The 21827-nt window shown below is 39.4% G+C and overlaps 1 protein-coding gene across 5 annotated transcripts in view; it reads left to right on the forward strand.

Moving 5' to 3' along the window:
* The first annotated feature begins 5696 nt into the window (after positions 1–5696).
* Positions 5697–21827, forward strand: part of TENM1 (teneurin transmembrane protein 1) — a 343154-nt gene continuing 327023 nt past the window's right edge. For 4 of the 5 annotated variants that reach the window (XM_042807094.1, XM_042807096.1, XM_042807095.1 and 1 more), the window contains exon 1: positions 5697–6420. The gene's annotated coding sequence lies outside the window, so the exon portion shown is untranslated. The remainder of the gene's footprint in view (positions 6421–21827) is intronic. The other variant, XM_042807098.1, reaches the window with a different exon arrangement.

Consider the following 21827-nt stretch of genomic DNA (forward strand, 5'->3'; position numbering starts at 1 on the left):
AGAACTGAAAAAGTATGCATGCTCTTCAGGCTTTTTTTTTTCTTTTCTTTCTTGACCTAAAATTCATTTTTATTTGAGTCTTGAAAGGAAGCTGGGAATACAGCTGGTCTGTTTGGAGGGTTCTGGGGTTGAAACCTAAAGAATGGAGAAATATTTCTTTATGTCAATTGGAAATCTTTTGGGGTTTGTTTTGTTGTGGGGTTTTTTGGGGGGGTTTGGTTTTGTTTGGTTTTTTTTTTTTTTTTTCAGTTTATCAAAACAAAACCAAGAGTTTAGTTTTAAACGAAATGCTTTATCTTAATGGATCCTATTTCTTATAATTAATTTAAGGAAAATTAGATGTCTGGTACACCAGCTACACATCAGCTACCATCACCTAGGTAAGGCTTACTGGGGAAGGACGGTACTGGTGACAGGAGCATTAGCACCACCTTGTGTTCATGTGGTAGGAAAAGAAGTAACACCCCTCTCCTGCCATTAAAATTGCAACACTTTTCTGTTCTCTCTACTGCATATTAATGAGGGAGCCATATTTGTGGAAAAGGTGCATATATTTTTGGCACTGTAAGTTTAGAATAATCGATCCATCCAGATAGATGGGAAATTATCTGGAAACAAGTTTGCAGTGTTGGTCAACATACCAGGCAGCGGTCATAGCACACAAACCCCCTAACTGCTGTCAGGTTTTTGATAGGCATCTGGGAACAAGATAGTTTAGAGGTGAATTTTGAAAGAAGATGTGCAGTTATTTACAGCAGATCTCTCTGAATGTGAGAGATAACACTGTAAAAACTATGAAAGTCTTTTCTTTGAAAATTTTTAAAGTGAGCAAGGCAGACAGGCATCATACAATGATGGAAAGCCTTGAAGAGAGAAAGTCAATATCATATGTTTGTATTATTATTTTGTAGCCTGTAAACATGGCACAAGGCAGCATTGCTTTATTCAGTCTTTTGCATGGCAGAAATTGCTCTGTAAACAAATCTATTTCTGGCACATTTTTCACCAAGATGACTAACAAAATACAATGGGTTTCATTTCTTTTTCAAAAAGATCAACTTCTCTTTAGTCATTTTCCTGGTTCTGGGGGTACAATTTCTGAAAAGTGATATTCCATCAGAAATTGCAATTACTTACTTCTCTCTTAGCTTTACTACACGATGTACAGTTTCTGGTAGAAAGTCTGGGGCAAAACCTGTTCTTGCCGGGAGCTGGTAATAATACGGGAATGCAATTTCATATACAGTTTTCTATATCTACGTGTATTTAGCCTAGCTTCATGAAGTTCAGCTCTTCTCAGTGAGAGTGAAATAGAAGAACAACTTTTCCTACTTTCTGGACCCTTCTTTTAGTCCAGAAAGTAAAAACGTCTGACTGGTGTTTCATGCCTCACTTTCTCCTTCCTAATCTTTCACAAATGTGAATACTCCCAGACTAGGGGCAGGGCTGTGCCTGTGTGTCACTTTAGTGAAATATATCAATTATCTGTTCAGTAGGAACATAACTAGAAAAATATTTAATGACATAATATACTCATTACTATAAAAGAATGATCCTGATTCTCCTTTATATTTCAGTTTGTGTAATGATCTGTGCCTTGTCAAACTGAATATGCATTGCGTACAGGTAGACAGCTGCTACATTTTGGTGATGTTTTACATCCACACCTCATATTTACCCACATCAGAGTGATGTCAGGTATCATTTTAAAAGATGGCAACATTCCAAAACCACTGTGTACAACTCTGAATGATGAATCGGTCTCATTAGTTTTATAAAGTATAAACTTTAAAAATGTAACCTTTTGGAGTACAGTTGGGATCCCATGTTGATGTACACAACAAGAACTTCCTCAATAGTGTCCTTTTGGGTCTGACAGTGTCTCAAATGTCCTTATATTTTTTTTTTTTTTTTTGCTTGTTACAGAAGGGGCAGGGTAATGTTATTAGTACTATTCAGTCCCTTCTGTTACTTTCTGGCAGATGGCTGGGATCTCAATGCCCTTCATATTTGGGTAGTTTCCTACTAGTATTAAGGGACTTACTGTAAATATTTCATCTCCTTTTTGAAATAGCTTTCTATTAGCCTGTTGAAAAGACCAAAACAAACAAGTCAACCCCTCAATTTCAAGCAAACTGTGTTAGAAAGCATACTCAGCACTGGGATCTGGCTGACTTCCTGCCTCTGTGTTTTGAAGCCTGTTAACTGTATGAAGGAGTAATTTCCATAAAGGGTGCACCCAACAACCACTTCAGTTATTTAGGGAGGTAGCTTATCCTACCTCAAAGTTGTCCAGGAAGCAGTCTCGCAAACTAGGAAAATTCCCCAAAATTCCAGAGAAGTTTCTGAGTACTTCATCTGATTTAAAGAATAAGAGGCAAAACCAGAAAATCTCAGCATCGTTCTTGGAAGCGCAGGCTGACAGAACTCTGGTAAGTGTGGTGACACCCTACCCCAGGTGGCTTGAAAAGCTTTGATTCAGCAGTAAGACCAGCAGCTGTGTCTCAGGTCTCAACAGAGATTGTTGCAATGCAGGCAAAGGTCTCCATTCCCACAGGAGGCACGACAATAATTTAAAACCAGTGCTTCAGTGTAACTCAGTTACCAGTTAAAGAAAAGACAATGACTCACTCAGGAGGTTCTTCTGAATTTGAGCTAGACAAAAGGTGTCAAGCAAGTCCTTAGCATTGGTACTGCATTGACTAATGTTGCAACTGTGCACTAGAGATATGTCCTTTGCTACTTACAGAGAAAACCTTTAGTGCAGGGAGCTGAAATACTACAAAAAACTGCATGTGTTTTCACTCAAGAATATTCCGTTTGGAACAGTGTATCCAGCAATATGTTACCTATTGCTTTCTTCTAAGCTGGTTTAGCACACTTGATGGAGAAATATGAGGGTCAAAATTTTTTTACTCAATGCGCTTCTGGTATTTGGTACATTTAGGTTTGATGTGCTTAAGGGCTCTTGTTGCTTGTTATAAAAATCTTTGTTATGATTCTTAGAAAAATCTATATCTGTATCTGTTCCTTCTACTGGGGTAGTTCCTGTAAAAGAAATGCTCTCATTATCCAATGCGTCTCATCTTGCATTGCTCCTAGTTCTGTTGGAGCATGCACATAATATACCTGAAGTTTCGCACCTTCCTATGTACATTTCTGATGGACTCATATGTAATAACTGCACAGTCCTCCGAGCAGACCTTTTTTGTTTCCCTAACCCCAACTCACCAGGGAGCACCCCATGGGTATCTGAAATTACCATATATACTGGATAGTCCACCCAATCTCCGGCAACAATTTTCCACTACTGAGTTTATCAACTTTGGCTTATTTATCTCAGCAGTGGCTGAAGAGACAAAGGTAGGATTGAATGTCCACCTCCACTGACTATCTTTTTATGTCTTCCCTCCATGATGCTACCATCCTTTTATGATTACTATATGTTAATGACTACATTAGGCAATTCCACAACATTCCAAGCTGAAGCATTAATAATAATGTGTCATCTTTGTCTGCTAATAGCAGGGCAGTATTTACTAGACTATAGTAGTATCCTAAAACCTGGAATCTAGACTAGTCGACTATCTTGGTTTATGCTTCTGTGACAAACATATCAACTTTATTCTAGACCTTTTTTTTTGTTTGTTTGTTTTTGAACTATTTCCGTGTTCAACCTGTGGTATCTAATTTTTGCGTTAGCGAAAAGCAAATGTTAAAGTCTGTCCAGAGGGAAAAGAAACCAAAACAACCACCTCTCCTGAGAAAGAAAATTTACTCTTTACTCTAGGCTCAGAATAGTTCATGACTGATCTATACTGCTGAAGAATTATTCCACCTACCAGGACTAAGTCACAGATATTTGAGACAAACTTTTGAGAGAGGACTGTTCTGACCTAAAAGAATTGATTTTTTAGATTCAATTCATGGTGAAGTTTGTTTAATGGCTTCAAGATTCATGAGAAATGAGTTTGGTTTGTTACTTCCAGCCTTCCTAAGAAAGTAATGGATAGCCAGTAGTTCAAGAGTTTCTGCTGCATAGGATGCATTTAATCCAAGGAAGATAGAATGGACTTCCTAAAGGACTCTGTATTTACCTCAGAATCTTTACAGCTCTGCTTTCTTCAGGGACAGGCAGATTTAGATTCCTGGAGTATTGCTGAAAGGCGATTTCATTCTGAAGAACTAGACCAACTTCTTCATCTTAAATTTGTGTCTCTAGAAATGAAGGAAATACCTAAGTTCTAGAAAATAAGATACAAAGTCAGTGCTCTGTCATTCATGAAAGCAGCAATTTTGAATTTTGAATTTTGATGCTAGATTTGAGCTATCCTCTTTCTGGTTCTTCATCCTTCATCTTTCCATCCTTCGTTTTTCAAAGAGTCTGGTTTTGGAATTACTAAAACCTCACAACTTTTTTCAGAATTGGGTTGCAGCCTACACAAACTGGGGAGACACATCTCCATCACTTCATATTTACACAGATACTAATATACATGTTTTGGAAAAGGAGTTGTATTTTGGGTCAGTTCCTTCATCACCTTTACAATGATGTTCAGTGAGTTTTCTTTTTGACTTTGCTCCCTACAAACTGATCATATTGGCAGGAAATAATTTTGAGTATCAAACCTCTGTGTTTTTACCTGAAGAACCAAGAAAAAAAAATGACTCAATAAGATTTCTTGTGGGCACCTGACCTTTATTTCTGATAGAGCAAGCTCAGGGCAGGGTTGTCTCAAAAACCAAATGTTTAAAACGACAGAAAAGTTATGTATTAGCAGCTGTGCATTAGAATCACAGACGGCCTTACCTATTTTTTTTTTTTTATTTATGCACTGCGAGACATTATATAACCAAAAATATAATTTCTCTCAAGAGCCAGTTATTACAATGTTTTCATTTCTTCAAGATGTGCTTTTTCACAAATACTTATGTAAACAGCACAACCTAACTGTCTAAATGAAATATGTCCTGGGGCATGGTAGAGAGTAAGAAGAGAAATGCAACTTTGGGTGTTCTATGCAGAAACTTGCAAAGAAATAACAGAAATTGTGAATTACACATTTTTTTCCAGTGTGTTCCTGTTGTTGAATGCACAGGCTAAATAATGTCAATAACCACTGTGATTTTAAGGAATTGATACATATGTGTATGCGGTATGTATGGAAACTGAAACTAGGATGGAGAGAGACTGATGAGCTGGGTCCAGCCTCAGAGGCACACCTTTACCAGTTCCTTGGATACTTCAGCACAGTGAAATCTTTACAAGTATCTGCAGGTGCAGATCTAGCTATTAGGAAAAAGCAGGTTGTGATCACCTTTATGCTTTAGTATGGCCTCGAGGATGCACAGCGTATAACTGATGAAATTATTGAGACCACCACCAGAAGATGAAGTTCCCCTGCACCAAGACCCGGGACTGTTAACGGAGGTGGCCACAGGAGATCCCCGCGTTAATAAGCTCTGCTCGCGAAAGGAAAGCGGTCGAAGCACCATCTAGAAATCAACACCTCTCTCCCAAGCCTTGATTCTACTATCAGTCTTACTTCCGCGGCAAGGTAAATTATTTAGAGGAAGGTGTTCTGCGTTATTTCCAAACGCAGGGGTCCGCCGGTGTGTTGGTTTTTTTTTTTTTTTTTTTTTTTTTGTGTGTTTTTTTTTTTTTTTTCCTCATTCCTCCCTTACCGGCGCGGGCGGCCTGTCCCCCAGGGACCGGGGCCGCTCCTCTCCCTCAGGCGGGCTCAGCCTCCTCACCTCCCCGGGCACTTCTCGAACTCTGCCGAGAGCTTCCCCACAGCGCAATCGGCCGCCGCCGCCCGCCCCCGGCTGCCGCCGCCCGGCCGCGGCTCGCGCCCCCTCAGCTCTCGCCTCCCAGCCCGCGGCGGCGGTCGGTGCGAGGCGACTTGAGGCGCGGCAGCCGGCAACGCGCCTGCGCAGATCTCCCGGGCATGCTCATTAACGGCGAAGGAGCCGAAAAGGGGGAAAAAAAAAAAAAAAAAAAAAAGAAAAAAAAGAAAAAAACCCACACCAAAAACCCACCCTGAAAGCGAGCGGCGCCGCTGACACTGTACCCGCCGGAGAGGAGTCGGCGGCGGCGGCAGCCGAGGCGGCGGGGCTACGCCGAGCCCGGCCCCGCTTTCCCTCACGCCTCGGCTTCTCACAGCCTGACGCGCCGCCTCCGTTAGCTGCGGGTCGAGCCGCGGCAGCAGGAGCCGGCGCCGTCCCCTCAGCGGGGCGGAGGGGCCGGGGCGGGCTGCGGGGGAGCCGTGAGGCGCCGGCAGCGGCAATGTGGATTTATATTCGCCCGCGCCGCAGCTGCCGGGGAGTGGGGCGCGGGCACCGCACCTAAAGGCGATGGGAGAAGCCGTCGGCGGGGCTGAGCCGGGGCGCTGCTGAAAGTTCAGCCGGTGGCCGCGCTCGGTAAGTTTGCTGGGGAGGCGGGAGCGGCAGCGCGGTCGCCCGAACTTCGCCTTTCGCGGGGTGCGGGCGGCGGGCGGCGGCCGTGCAGGGGCGGCAAGCGGGGTGCGCTGCCCCGCCGGGGGTGCCCAGCGAGGGCCGCCGGGCTCTCTCAGAGGTTTTGGTGGTGTATTTTTTTTCTTTGTGTGTGTGTTTTGTTTTTTTTTGTTTGGTTTTTTTTTTTTTTTTTGTGGATGCCACTGGGTGTGTACGTGCGCCCGCGTGTGTGCGGTGGAGCCTTGCGGAGGGACGCGTGGCCGCGTGTGCCGGTGTGCGGGCACCGCGCGCCGGGCTCCGCCGCCTGCAGGGAGCCCGCTGCTGCTGCGCGCGCGGAGGGGCGCTCGCGCTAGAGGCGCTGCGCGCGGGGCGGGGGGGCGAAGAGACGCTGAGGCTGCCGCTCGCCTCACGCTTCTGAGGGGTGCGGGGGGTCTCCGCGGGGGTGGGCTGGGGCGGTGCGGTGAGGGGCTCTGCCCGCCCGGCTCCGGCTGCCGCCGCTGAGGCGAAGCGGGGCGGCGGCGGGGGGGACCCCGCGGGGCGCTTGGCCCCGGGCTCCGCGCTGGCGCTGCGCGAAAAGCCGCATCCCCGGGGCGCGGGGGTGGGACGGGTCTGGCGGGGCAGCGGCCGCTCTCCCCGCGGGAGGGCCGGGGTGCCTTAATTTCCGACTGATTCCCAGGCGTCCTCTGTTAAACGCGTATTTAGTACCTTCTGCTACTGTCTAGGGATTTGGTAATCCCCAGTTTTAGGCAAGGCGTGCGTTTAGTCGTTGTACCTCTCTGCTGCTTTCAAGTGGGTTTGTTGTTTTTTGGTTTTTTTTTGTGTTTTTTTTTTTTTTTTTTTTCTTTCCTAAATACCTTACAGCTGTAGCTCGTGACTGACGCGTTAGGCTCAGTCGATGAATGCTTAGGCTGGCTGTTGATATCACTGTGGTACGTAGAGAGGTCTTTGCTTCTTGAGTGTTAACTGTATGATCTTACTGTGTTAAATGTTAGCACGTCTACCTTGGCAGATGTGGGGTTTACGTGTTGTAATTCTCAAATTAAAGGCAGGAACTTCTCCCACCACCCCCCATTCTTTGGCTGAAATATATCCTCCCTTTTCAGACTGTATAATAACTGTCTTAGTGGTAGTCTTTCACTGATTGTGTTCATAATATCCAAAGGTTGTAGATGCCCATCTTGATTGTGCTAGTGCTTCTCTGATAATTAACGAGTCAGATACACTGTACTATGGAAATAAATACCAACTGTCCGTGTGGTGGGGCAGTCATCTCAAACATCTACTATATCTCCAAATGTTTTTGCAGTAACAGAACCCCACCGCTCCTAGTGCCTGTATTTAAGCTGTTAATTGTGAAGCTTAACGTAGAGCAAATTGATATTTGGATAATAGAAGTGTGGAATTCCTGGTCTTGTAGAGAACACTGAATCATAAATAGCAAGACACACTGTAGTAGGGAAGGAGCTATTCCTCAGAAGGTGAGACCCAGCCCAATAGTTTTCCTTCTTTTCCTGTCCATAGTTTTTTTCAAAGCTTATTTGTGCATGACTTGTAAGGCTATGGGCTAATTTCAAAACACTTCTCCTCAGAAGCAATACAGGGTTGTTAATAAACTAATTGCTGTTTTCCCTATAGATAGCATATATTGATAATATAAAACCATCAGAAGTTCTTAAGGTATTTTTAATGCAACTGTGTGTTTTGGGGGTTTGGGCTTGTTTCAAGAACTCAAATCTTCTAACAGCTTGGGGATTTAGGAACCTTTGTGGGTGTCGTTTTTTTTGTTTTGTTTTTTTTTTTTTTTTTTTTTTTTTCATATCACAGTTTTGTTTCAAGGAATGATTAGAATTTTTCTCAATAACATTCTCCCAAACCACCCAAGAACACCAAAAAAAAAAAAAAAACCAAAAACAAAAACAAACAAACAAAAAAAACAAACTAAATTTCAAATACTTCAGTAAAAATATTTTCTTTTATAGAGAAAAGTGCCTTCCATTTGCCTATTTTTAAATATTTAAATGACACATAGACCAAAAAATAGAAAATTCTTATTAAAAGCAACTCTTGCGAATGTGGGAATGCAAATTACTACTCTTAACATCTCAAGTAGTCAGATGTGGAAGTAAATGAACATATTGTATTGATGGTTTATGTGTAAAAAAGCTATTGAAAAGTATTTCAATGAGATTTCTATAAAAGCAGTGTCATGTGAGAAAAGAGGTAGAAAAAGAAATCTATTATTACTCATTTGATGTGGTATTGTAACAAAACTGAAGAAATGATCATGGTTACTCACACGTGTGCCTGTGGTCACGTGTGTATGGAGATATGCAACATTTTTGCTCTGCAGTAATGGCTTAGGAATAGGTAAGTGTATACTTTCTTCTTTTCCTTGAGGTGGGAAATTCTGAGGATTGGCACTGATGTTAATCAGCACAGGCAGAACATTATTTCAATGTGATTCATGAGGTCTAAATGGTATTAATTTAATTTTTAAATTAATCTGAAAAATGTAAGAATAATGCTGCATAATTTATCATTAACTTAGGGCTTTGATTATGGAAAAACAGTTCTCTTCATTTGGTTAGGCATAGAGTTTGTTCCCATTTTACAGACTGGGAGAACGCTGTGCCCTTTCTTCGCTTCAGTTGCAATGACTGGCAGTATCTCACAATGACTATAGTGGGATTAGAGTTTAAAATGTTTTTGAGATCAAATATTAAATTGGTGGGTGATGGCGCTATATCTGCAATTCGGGAGTTTCTGATTTCTTGTCTGCTACTTGCTTATCTAGATTTGTCTGTTGATTATGTTTCACAGTTTCAGCACAACTGAGTTAATGTTCAACACCCTGTATCTGCAAAGAGCAGCAAGTCAAAGGGAGTTCAAATGCACGGGCTACTTCTTGCTAATATGTAACATTCTGCATAGGTGTTACTGTGTAGCCAGTCCTGTAACAATGTATTTAGGGCCGGATAAATCTGAAAACATACAATGGTTGTGGTGGCGTTACCTCTCTTAAACAGAGGTCTTAAGAACAGGGTATGTTTTGACTGTCCTTTATGACTTATAGAAATATCTACATTAAACACATGAATATAAGTAGGTTTTTCTAATGAGAACCTGTCTTTTCTAGAACTTCTTTCAGTGAAGTGTTGAGGATACTCAAAAACTCAACTCTACAAATACTTACTAAATATCCAGTGGACTAATCTATACTGGGAAACAAGTCAGTTTCTTTCCTACTGTGTATTTACTGTTTTAACAGAATATTTCTGAAATCTGATTAAAAGATACTTAAGATACCTCTTTACTTTTTAATACTCTTTCTCTACTACAAATTGGAACTTCAGTATATTGAGTATATTATTGAAAATGAGTATTCCTCCTTTGTTTTCACTCTGTTGCACTGAACTGTTTTATTTTAATTAATTTATTTAAAAGAAAAAGATCACGTATATTTGATATTAACCTCCTCAGCTAAAGCTATTTTTGTATTGTTTTCTACTTTCTAGTACAGAATTCTCATTTCTGAGTTCCAGAAAACAAATAGTGTAAGATTGGAGGGAAAAGATTGCTTCTAGTTAGTGTTGTCTATAAGTATATTAAAATTAAAATGACTGTACTGAATTGGGCTTAGCATTGGGTTGTTGCTTTGGAAGCCTTCACTCAGCAGTGCTTATTTTCTGTAGCCTTAATGAGCAATTACTGCACTCTTCCAGTTCAGAGCCTCTTTTAAGTAGACAGTACTGCTTGTTCCAAATTATAGTTGTATTTTTCTGGTTTGCCTGGAGGCTGTTGGCACTTTTGGTGTTTTGGTTTGTTTGTTTTCCTGAATGCAGAGAGATGTTTGCTAAGGGTTATGAGTAGTTCATAAACTTTTTTTTTTTTTTTTTTTTTTTTAAGATAAGGCATTTGGGGTTTAGGTATACAGTTCTACTTTTATGCAGTGTGTGTGTCTTACCTGTACATCTCTTTCTGTCTATATGGACTTCAGTCTTAAATAACTGACAACATTTTGACATGTTTTAAAGAATTCATGTTTCTGTTATTGAAATGTTGGGGTTTAGATCCGAAAAGGGTTATAAGCAAATAGTCTTTTTTTGTAACTTTGTTTCAGAACTCTAGGTAGATTTGGAATTCTATTTTGGATGACATTTTCATGCAGTTGCTCTTGCATAATTTTCTACTCTAAGGGATAATTGGTTTATGCATAATTTTGTTCATAGACTGCTACATCATGTTGGGGTTGCAGAGGAGTGTGTTTTGTAGCAATGCAACTTTTAAAGAAACTTCTGCTAAAAGAGAGGTCTCTTGGGACTTAAGTAGTCATTAATAAAATATTGGCTGCACTGTGTGCATGTAATGTATTTGCCTCATCTAACAGAGTTTTGTGTTATGTCACATTAACTACACAAACTTAGTAAGAACAGAGTAATTTAGGTGTAAAGATTCTTAGGTGGCATATGTGAATGTGACTGTGTTGACTATGCTTTGAGTTGTGTATCAATAACTTGACCACTCTTTTTAAGGGTACTGTTATTAAATAATAGCATTATTTTAGTTTTTCTTGTGATAAACCAGGGTGTTAATTATTGTAAACTGAAGAGTTTGTCTGTCTAATAGAAGAGCTTAAAGTGGAACTATGCAAATTCCACTCATTTCCATGGTAATGAGCAGTGGGCTGTTATGATTGATAGAGAATCCAGACCCGGGAGGTGGTTGAATATCCTACACTCTCTTTCTCTTACCAGAGCTCTCATCCTATGGAAGCAAAATCACCTTCCCAAAGGTGGTAGCAGCCAACAGCGGAATAGGGTGTTTGATGGGGTTTTCACATCTTGGTTGGAGGAGTGAGACTTTCTTGCTCCATTTTTGTGAAATAAGAAAGAATCATGGAGGTTGTGTTGCTTATCTGAAACATCACAGATATCCTTTCTTTTACAAGCAAGCAAGTGAACTACTTTTCTCGTAACACATGCTTTTGTTCCAGAAGACACTTTCTTTTTCAGCTGCTCTGATGTGCAATATGATTTTTCTGATCTAGCTGTGTGGCCTGTTTTTTTTTCTGAGTTAATTTCTTACGGAAGACATCAGCCAACTACTGGGACAGGGAGGTGTCACTGGGAAAGAAATTAATGCAGAAGCAGCATTGCTGGTTGTGGGCTTCCTGATGGTCTGGACACAAGCCTTCCTGCTTGTTTCTGTAAGCCATCATCAGCAGGACTATCTATTAGTCCTCATATACAAGTTTTCCCTTTCAAATTCTGTTTTCCACACGTGTGCCACTAATCAAAGCATTGTTCAGCTCTGAAGACTGCACTGCTTTCCTATAGACAGGTACTTCTTGTGCCCCTTTGTCACCAAATTATTTCTCGCTCTGAACTACTGCTGTGTTTTTCTGACTTCTTTCTCTGCCCCCCTCACCAGATTTTCCTTCTTCAGATTCCTCTTACTCCCACTTTTGCACAGCTCTTAGCCCTTCCTGTTGGCAACATGAGAACCATGCTTGCAGATCTCATTCTGTCATAACCACTGATGTGCAATATAAACTATAACAACTCGATATCCCTTACCTTCTATACATCTAGGTTATAGATTCACCTATGAGCTGACTTTAATTTCTTTTTATTTTCCTCAGTTTCTTCCCTAGATCTTTCCTTCAAGCTCCAAATTAATCCAAAATTTTGTCTGCTTTTCTGCAGAGCTCTGTATCACGTCGAGCCCTTCAGTCTTGTGAAGTCCAGTGAATTGAAATCCATGCAGTTCTGCTTTCAGCTTCTTTTTCACAGCTTTGATCTCACTCATCACCAGCCTCCCCTTACCGCCACTTACCTCTCCCAGAGGTAAGCCTTTCTCTACCATCTGTTTCCTTCATGTTTTTATCCAGATCTGAATATGGAAGGGAAATACCACCCTTATTGCATTTTTTTTTTTTTTTACTGAGGAAGTGCCACATACCAGTTTCTCTAACATGAGGTCAGTGTTCAACTAAGAACTCGTTTTTCAACAAGTTCAACTAAGAACTTGTGAGTTTTAGTCTTTATTTCCTTTTCCATCTTCTTTTTATTAGTTCTTTGGCTGCTACAAGAAAATTCGATCCCACTTCTATAAAATAGAAATAATTATCTTTGATGTAGAGCTCACACTGTGCCCTCAACTAGTATAATAGCATTTAAATGCGTACTTTAATATATTTGTGTTGTTTAAGTTTACATTGTTAACTGCTTTTAAGTGTTGAAGATCTGGTTGTAGGTGTAGTGACTGGTATTGTTTCTTTTTTCTTCTTCTCCTTGTATTATAGGTAGGCAGTTAATTACAAAAGAAAAACCCTATAGTCAGTTTGTACCTGGATCTTTCGTAGCCTAGGACAAGATGGGTTTTACAGCATGTAGGCTAGCTGCTTTTATCAGCAAAGATGTCCTGTTCTTTTGTACAAAGTAGAATTTTGGTCATTGAATTTTTTAGGTTAATACACGGGAACTGTCTTGGATACAGCATATCTGCAAAATTTATTCTGTGTATTGTTGTAAAAGATGCCTCTTGCACTTGTCCAAGTGATTTGGTGTCCACAAATGGTGGTGTTCCTTACCTGTGCAGTTCATTTTCATGTGGTTGCTACAACATGAGAGTTAACCTCTATTACAACGTAATTATAACATTGTAATGTTTGGCGTTTTATCAACCCATTAGCTGTACTGTGGGTTTCCATAAATTCCATACATTTCAATAAATCAGGGTGACCATGGACTAAATGTCTTTAAAGAGTACAAGAGTAAATCTTAGTAGTAAGCAACTATTTTGGTTATTTAAAAAATTGGAAGTTGCAGCATATGAAGATGAGTGTGGGAACTTTACTTTTGCCACTGTCTGTCGTTTAAGCCTTGCGGTACTGTTTTGAAAATTAATGTTTTGGTAATGCTTATTAAATGAAGCATTAATTGACAGGAAATGGGCCAATTTCTCCTAGGTGTAAATATGCGTATTTCCACTGATGAGGCGCATGACACTACATACCATATTTCCACCTATGTGGAAAATATGCCACTGATTTCATCAGTGAAGTCATACCAAGTGGTTCTTCAGAGGATTAGATCCTGATTTGCTTGCTTATCTAACAGTTGAGCAAGGAATGAGGGGGAAGGGATAAGATGATTTTCATCTGGAGTTTTGTAAGTGTAGATGGGTAGCCATCATTCTATGACATTCTGTGCAATTTTATTGTTTAACTAAAACTGATTCTTATCTCTGCAGACATACTGGAGGGAAGAGCTAATATGAACATATTCAGCTATAATTTAATTGTGCAACCTTTTAATGTTTCATTAACACACTTTAAATAAAGTTACATTGTCTTTAGAAATGTTAGGTTAAATTGGCTGTTTAGATTAAGAGACTTTCAAGTCTATAAAGCACAATAATTTTACTTATGGTCAGCAGCTTTAGCAATCACCATAAAATATACCAATTGTTTTAATTTCAACAGACTAAGTTGTCAGTTGATAAGTAGTCAATAGTAAGAAGAGATTGCATTTTAATGTTGCTCATACTCAGTTCATATTTTTGTAGTTGATTACGAGTTACAAAATTGAATTTTGAAATCACAAGCATATATGAGCTGTATTGAACTGCTCTGAGCAGCTCATGCTAAGCTTTCTAGAGTAGCAGCTACAGACCACAAGAAATTGTTTTATATGTTTATGTTACCATTCCCAAGTGCAAACCTGTAATGTATATGAGAGATTACGATAAATTACTGTACTGCTATTTTGAGACTTCATTTAGATAATATATCAACAAGGTTGGTGCTATTAGCAATTGAGTTATGTTGGTTTTGTTTGTTTGGCAATTTGCTTTTTTCTTATGGTAAGCATGGAAGCTGCTGTTTGGGTTTTTTTTTGTTTGTTTGGCTTTTTTACCTTTGTTGTTATTTTTTATTTTCTTTTTTTTTTTTAATAAAAAAAAAAAGGTGGTAGAAGTGAAGTAAGACTTATCTTATGCACCTAACTCCAGATAAGAGAAATAACTGTTAAGTCCATGTGGTGAAACTAGGAAAAGATGTCCTGTATTCTCCTTTTTTGTTTGTTTGGGGGTTTTTGTGTGCTTTGCTACTGTTGTCTTCTCTACAGAATGCAAATATAGTCCATCTTTAAAGACACTGTGGAGAGACAGATGGATTTGACATCCTATGTCCAATGGCATCTCTTTATCTTAGAACTTGGAATAGAACCAAAACTGGGAATGATTTAAAGTTTATTTCATGAGCCAATTAAGAAGAAATTGGGTCTGAGAAACACTGCATTGGCTAATGTAAAATGAAAAATTCTAAAGAATTTTAAAAAATTTCTCTTAGCCCATTTCTAAAGAAGAAACATTGTTTTGATGTGAACAAAGAATGAAACAAATTGCCAAATTCTGTCAAAACTTACAGATTTTTTTTATGTGGCAAACAGTATTATTTAGTGATGAAACTATTCAGCTAAAAGATTGCCCACCTCAGACTCCTAGCCCTATTTTGCAATAGCACACAAAACAGCTTTAAAATTAATCTCCTGGCTATTAATCTTTGTGTTTTATTCTTAGTACAAAATGTATTTACTGTCTTCATATGTATGTACGTGAGCTGTTACCACACCTAATGTGTGGTAACCCATGTGTGGTAATCTAACGGAACTGTAGCAAGCTATAGCTCGTAAATCAGCATCACAACAATTATTTTCAAGTAAATGTTTCTAAGCTTCTTAGGACCTAACTAACTGAATCTAATCATAGAAGACTTAGGAAGTGCATATATTATAATCCTGAAAATATTTTAAAATGATTTAGTTATTGCTGTGAAATTGTTGATCAGTATATTAAAAAAAAAAAAAAAATAAAACCCCAGTGCTTCTGTATATGGTACCATTTATTTTTGCTGTGCAACTGAATCATTGAGAGTGAGTTTTGTTTCTTTTTTTTTTTTATTTTTTAAATCTACTTTTTTATTTTGAAATATTATCCTTGAAACAATGAGCAAGTGAAAACAGTTTGTTTTCATGAGACCAAACAGACTTTAATATAGTTTTAGTTTCTCTAAAGGCCTAGTCCTGGTCCCACTGTTTTGAATTACAGGATTTTCTGCCTTTGAAATTAGTGAAAATAGGATAAATTCAGACTGTAGTTTAGCAAAGATTGGTGTAAGCAATTTTACATATAGTAGTCACTGTTCTGCTTAGCTTCTTTACTATTTAAGAAAAGGAGATGTAGTATTTGCTCAGCCACTTTTGCTTTGCTTGCCTTTAAAGTTCAACTATAAACCTAGTGTTCAAACTTTAATTTTTCCAAAACTTTTGTGTATAAGGAGGTTGTCTTTTTATTACAACTTGCATATGTAAAACCCATGCAAAAGTCACCAATAAATATCACAATGTAAGAGTAGTAAGGGGAATTTAATCCATCATTGTAGATTTCAGTGTTTGACTACAGTCTTCTCTAATGAATAAATTAAAAAAAAAAAATGTTGTCTGAAAAATTAGAATGTTTACCATGCTTGGGGAAATAATGTTGAAGCTAATATTTGTGAGGGCTTTGATTCACAAAAAAAAAAGACCATGTTTAGAAAAAAATTTTGATTTTTATTATGTAAGGTTATATGGAATCCTAGGTGGACACACAATAAAATGATGCTATTGTTCCCTTATAGAGGTTGATTTAGTCATATGGTATATCGATATGGAAAAAATATAGCAGGTTATCAAGTCTGTCATTCATTAGCAGTGCTATGTTTATGTCAATATGACTCTAGGTTGTCTTTGACATGACTAAATGGAAAACCCTCTAGAAAACAAAAAGCTCAGATTCTAGCTTCAACCTAGGTAGTATGCAAATCTATCAATCTGCGGTAACAGGCTGATTAACTAGTCACCAACATTTCAACATTTCTGTTTCTGCCAGGCCAGCACTATGTTGTTGAGTGCTTTTGTGTCTTCACAGTTTTTCAGTGATGCTCACCAAGAGCTCCATTTTCATTTTACTTAGGTAAATACTTATTTTGAAAGGTTGAGCATGTTGCTGAAGCACTGATAAGTGGCATATTCAAAACTGATTAAAATCAGTTAGATATAGACTTGCCCCCTCAGTTTACCGACTTAACTAACTTACTTTTTATTGTTTCTTGGCCAAGGTTACAGCCTAGTAATATTTGGCTGAGCTTTTACATATGCCTGGAAGTATTCTCTAGTACGGTTGTAGCAGGTTTTAATAACTATGATGAAATTGTCAGTGGTGTCTGCTTTCTTCAAAATTAATATCCAGCATGGTGCATCTTACTATTTTTCTGCTTTCTTTGAGTCAGACAATTAGCTAAGAGAGAGACATAAATGTGGAAAGTGTAAGTTGGTCTCCATGAATGAAAGGAGAGGGTAATTATGTTAAATGGTACTTCCACTGGAAGGAAAGTAAGATTTTGATGCTGCTTAAGTAAAAAGGAGATACTGGTTATCTTCTTATCTTGGCACTTTGGATAAGTCTGTTCTTGAGAATCTCCTATTGCATTTCATGTGAGGAGACTATGCTTAAAAGAATAGATTTCAATTCTCATTCATCTTTGCTTATGGTTGAAACTACATAAATATTAATTCCTTACAAAAAAATCTTTACTGGTAGGCTTAAAAATCAGTTCATGTGGATGAAGCTGATGTCTGCCATTGCCATCTAACTTTAGAAAACTGTGTATCTTTATTATCTTTATTTGTTGATGTTTCAGTGGTTTCTGTTTGTTTGAAGGTATTTGCCCTCATCCATCTTAAAATTTGGCATAATATATTGTGGAAATCTGTGTATGAACTATAGCTGCAGTCAACATTATGTAACACAGTAATGTCAGTAGTATTTATACTTGACGTAATTTAGATGCTTCTCTGTTTTTTTGACTAGTTTGAAGGTGTTACCTGTTCAGTTAATTCATGATATTAACTGCAATTGGTTTTACCTTAATGTTCCTTTAATAAATTTAAAAACCTGTTTGAGCAACAAAAAAAAAAACACCTGAAATGTAACTTTAATGGAAACTGAAATATTAATATCAGTGATACAGGGTTAATTGAATGTCAGGAAAAAATGCCATCCGGAGGATGAAAATGCTAACTCCTTTATATGTAACTTGTACATGGAGAGTAATTTCAAGGTGTTTTAAAAGCTGAAATGAGTCCTAAAATGTTGGGGAAAATGCGTCCTAAAAATGCAGTTTGTAACTTAGCTGTTGGTGTTTTATTTGAGCAGAAAATCTAAAGCACTGTCTTGAATAATATTGAAAGGTGGTATAGAAATTAATCGCCATAAAAAGTCCCTAAGGAAAAAAAAAAAAGACAGATGACTTTGTGAAGAGCATTCTGGTGTGCAAGGAGACAAGACATTTCTCATCTTCCTTTTGCTGAATAGTTTTTATTTACTAACATGAAGTAACTTTTGATACTCCTTTTCCTTATTTTCTTGAGCCAAGGATGTCTGAACATGCCTGCCCTTTTACACAGTATAGGCACATCAGTTGAGTGCTGTTGTTCCTAGTCTAGCTGAATTCTGATTGTGTGTCAGAAGAGAACTGAGATAGAGAAGACTTACATGTTCTGTGTTCTGACTATGGTACTTATTTACACGTTGGATTTCTTGACTTGGTTTGACTGGGTATTGCATAGAGCAGCTTCCGGAGTCCCATTACATATTAGCCATGTAGCCCTTTCTGCTTTCAGGCATATAATCGTACCTAGAAATGCCAGATGTATGGAAACTGAGTGGTATTGGTCGTCTTGTATATATACACACATGCTGTTACACTAAACTTAGGCCATATGCTCAAATTAATAAAAATAATCAAGGTCCAAGAAATTAAAAAAAAAAAAAGTGGGTTTATATTATAATTATCAGAAGATGAATATTAGAATGTAGGTGTCTATGCCATTGATTTAAAAATTTATGGTGTTTTCAGTGTCCAGAACTTTTCACAGACACATGTTGGGTGCCCCATAGCTGGACCCAGCACTGCAGAGAGGGTCTCACCAGAGCAGAGCATAAGGGGACAATCCCCTCCCTTGACCTGCTGCTCACACTGCTCTTGATGCAGTGCAGGACACGGGTGGCTTTCTGGGCTGTGAGTGCACATTGCTGTCTCACAGGCAGTTTTCCACCCAGTAATACCCCCAAGTCCTTCTCTGCAGGGCTGCTCTCAACCCACTCCTTGCCCAGCCTTTTCTTGTGCTTGGGATTGCCCTGACCCATGGGCAGTACCTTGCACTTGGCCTTGTTGATCTACATGAGGTTTGCATGGGCCCGCCTGTCCAGGTCCCTCTGGATGGCTTCCCTTCCCTCCAGTGTGTCACCTCACCACACAACTCAGCTGTCTGGCAAACTTGCTGAGGCTGCACCCAATCCCACTGCCCATGTCGCCAACAAAGACGTTAAACAGCGCTAGTCCCAGCACAGACTCCTGAGGAATGCCACTTGTCAATCCTCTCCACTTGGACATCGAGCTGTTGACCATGACCCTTTGAGTGCAGCCATGGAGCCAATTCCTTATCCACCAAGTGGTCCATCCATCAAATCCACGTCTCTCCAATTTAGAGACAAAGATGTCATGTGGGACAGTGTCAAATGCTTTGCACAAGTCCAGGCAGATGATGACAGTTGCTTTTCCCTTATCCATCAGTGCTGTAACCCTGTCAGAGAAGGTCACCAAATTCATCGGGCATGATTTGCCATGTTGGCTGCCACCAATCAGCAGCTTATTTTCCATGTGCCCTAGCATAGTTTCCAGGAGAATCTGCTTCATGATCTTGCTGGGCTCGGAGGTGAGACTGACTAGCCTGGGTCTTCCTTTTTTTCCCTGTTTAAAAATGGGGGGCTATGTTTCCCATTTTCCAGTCAGAGGGAACTTTACCACACTGCCACAATTTCTCAAATATGATGGATAGTGGCTTAGCCACTTCATTCGCCAGTTCCTTCAGGACCCATGGATGCATCTCATCAGATTCCATTGACTTGTGTAAATTCAGGTTCCTTAGATTGTCTTGAACCTGATTTTCTCCTACGATGAGTGGTTCTGCCTTCTCCCAGACCCTGCCTTTACCTTCTGCATCTTGGGTGGCGTGGCTGAAGCCCTTGTTGAAGAGTGAGGCACAAAAGTTGTTGAATACCTCAGCCTTCTCCATATCCCAGGTAACCAGGTCTCCTGTTGCTTTCTGGAGAGGGCCCATGTTTTGCTAGTTTTCCTTTTATCACCGATGTACCTATAGATTTTTTTCTTGTTGCCCCTGACATCCCTGGTCAGATGTAATTGTCAGACCTTTGGCTTTCCTAACCTGATCCCTGGCTGCTCAGACAGTTTCTCTGTATTCCTCCCAGGCTATCTGTCCTTGTTTCCACCCTCTGTAGGCTTCCTTTTTGTGTTTAAGTTTGTTCAGGAGCTCCTTCTTCATCCATGCAGACCTCCTGGGGTTCTTACCTGAATTCCTTCTTCTTTACTCCTGAGATTGGAGGAGGTGATCCTTGAATATTAACCGGCTTTCTGGGGCCCCTCTTCCCTCCAGGGATTTATCCCATTGGTCCTCTGCCAAGCAGATCCCTGAAGAGGACAAAGTCTGTTCCCCTGAAGTCCAGGGTAGTGAGCTTGCTGTGCACCCTCCCTGCTGCCGTAAGTCATTCTTAATGAGCAATCGTCAACTTTTCAGTGAACGTCATCAAGTTGGATGCTAAATGTACTGTCTGTATTGTTATCAGATGGAGACAAGTTAAGTTCTCATGTTTAAAATAAATTACTCAGGGTCAAATAGAGGAATGATACAAGAGAAATGTGTATTGCCCGCTCCTTCTCCACATGTGCTTTTGTTTGTAGATAAGTAAAGGACATTAAATCTTTCCAGTGAAGACCTATTCTTAAAAAAAAAAAAAAAAAAAAAAACCAAACAAAAGCTGTGAGCAAGTCTTTGCAAGCTTTTACTTCATCATTACAATTGCTGTCAATGTGCAAGGTATTTACAGGATGAGCTAATATCTGAGGATAATGACCAAGAAAACAGCTGTGTTAGCCAGAAATATCTGGCAGCTTTATTAGAGCTTAAAAATTTTGAACAATTTCTGTATAACTAATGTGGCATTAGTAAGTTACAGTGACAAAGTGATAGTGTATGAAGTATAGACAATTATAGCACGATGTGAGGATGGACTTCACACCAGAACATGAGAAGCAGCAGTAAATCAAAGCCATGACTCTTCATATTTTAGTAATGTTTTTACCTTATTGATTGGAAATGCAGTGTAAATAAGAGTCACACATTTTAGTTTAGGAGTTCTTTTTCTTTGCTCATCATCTTGCTGATCAATGGTCCGATTTAGAAATAATAAAAAATGTCTCTGACATCTGTTTGAAATAGATGGCTTAAATAGTGTGTGTTCAGCTGTTTTGTTTTGCTTTGCCTTTTTAACAGTGGGGATTACTGCACACCTAAGGGATGAGTGTAGAGCTGTAGATTAAATCACAATTGCAATGTAAATGCATCAAAATGTTCTGCAAGCATAAACACCATACCAGTTAAAAATATTGCATTAAAAGAATATTAAGGATCTAGGTTGTACTCCTAAATAAAGCTATTGAGAGCCCCATCTTTTATATGAAAGGGCATGGTTATGGTACCAGGGTACCCTTTGTAGTTGATTTCTTTCCAAAGTACACTAAATACTACGTTATCTAGATGATTTTTTTTTTTTTTTAGTTGTATTCAATGTCTGCACTTTTCCACATGTGAAAATGAAGGTGATATCTTTCTGGAGGAGTTTAATATCAAGGCTGGGTGCTCAGGACACATTATGCACCTCTAAAAATTAACCCAAACTGGTTACACCCTCAAAAGAAAAGACCTCAACCAAGTAACACACCTGTATTGCATGTTAAATTACAGTATGAAAAATCTACTGTGGCTCTTTCTCCTAAGAGTTTGTAAGATAGTTTAAAAAAGCAAGGGGAATAACAGATTAAATTGGCGGAGTGAAAATCATGAAATGCAGTCAAAGGGAAAATGCTCTTAAAAGAATGTTACTGTTTGGTGTCTGTCCACAGGAAATGCTACCAATTTTGTCTAATGTGACAGTATGATACCAGAGAAAAGCTGAGGGTTCAAGACTTCAGGTTGTACGTCATTTAGGGAAGATCTGGGGAGAAAGGTAAGGTGAGAAATAAATTGGAAGGGAAGGAAACCAGCTGCATTTGTAGGCCTGTGCAAAACTGAGTATGCTCAAGCTGATCTGAAGTTGGTGCAGAAGGAAGAGGAGAGGTGAGGTGGAGCAGGAGAATGTATCTGTGTGACTGGAGCAGTAGGAAAGGCATGGGGGTTTTGCTGTGGTGTTCC

The sequence above is a fragment of the Tyto alba genome, unplaced genomic scaffold (genome assembly GCF_018691265.1).
Source record: "Tyto alba isolate M040663 unplaced genomic scaffold, T.alba_DEE_v4.0 Super-Scaffold_5, whole genome shotgun sequence".
In the NCBI taxonomy this organism is placed as follows: domain Eukaryota; kingdom Metazoa; phylum Chordata; class Aves; order Strigiformes; family Tytonidae; genus Tyto; species Tyto alba.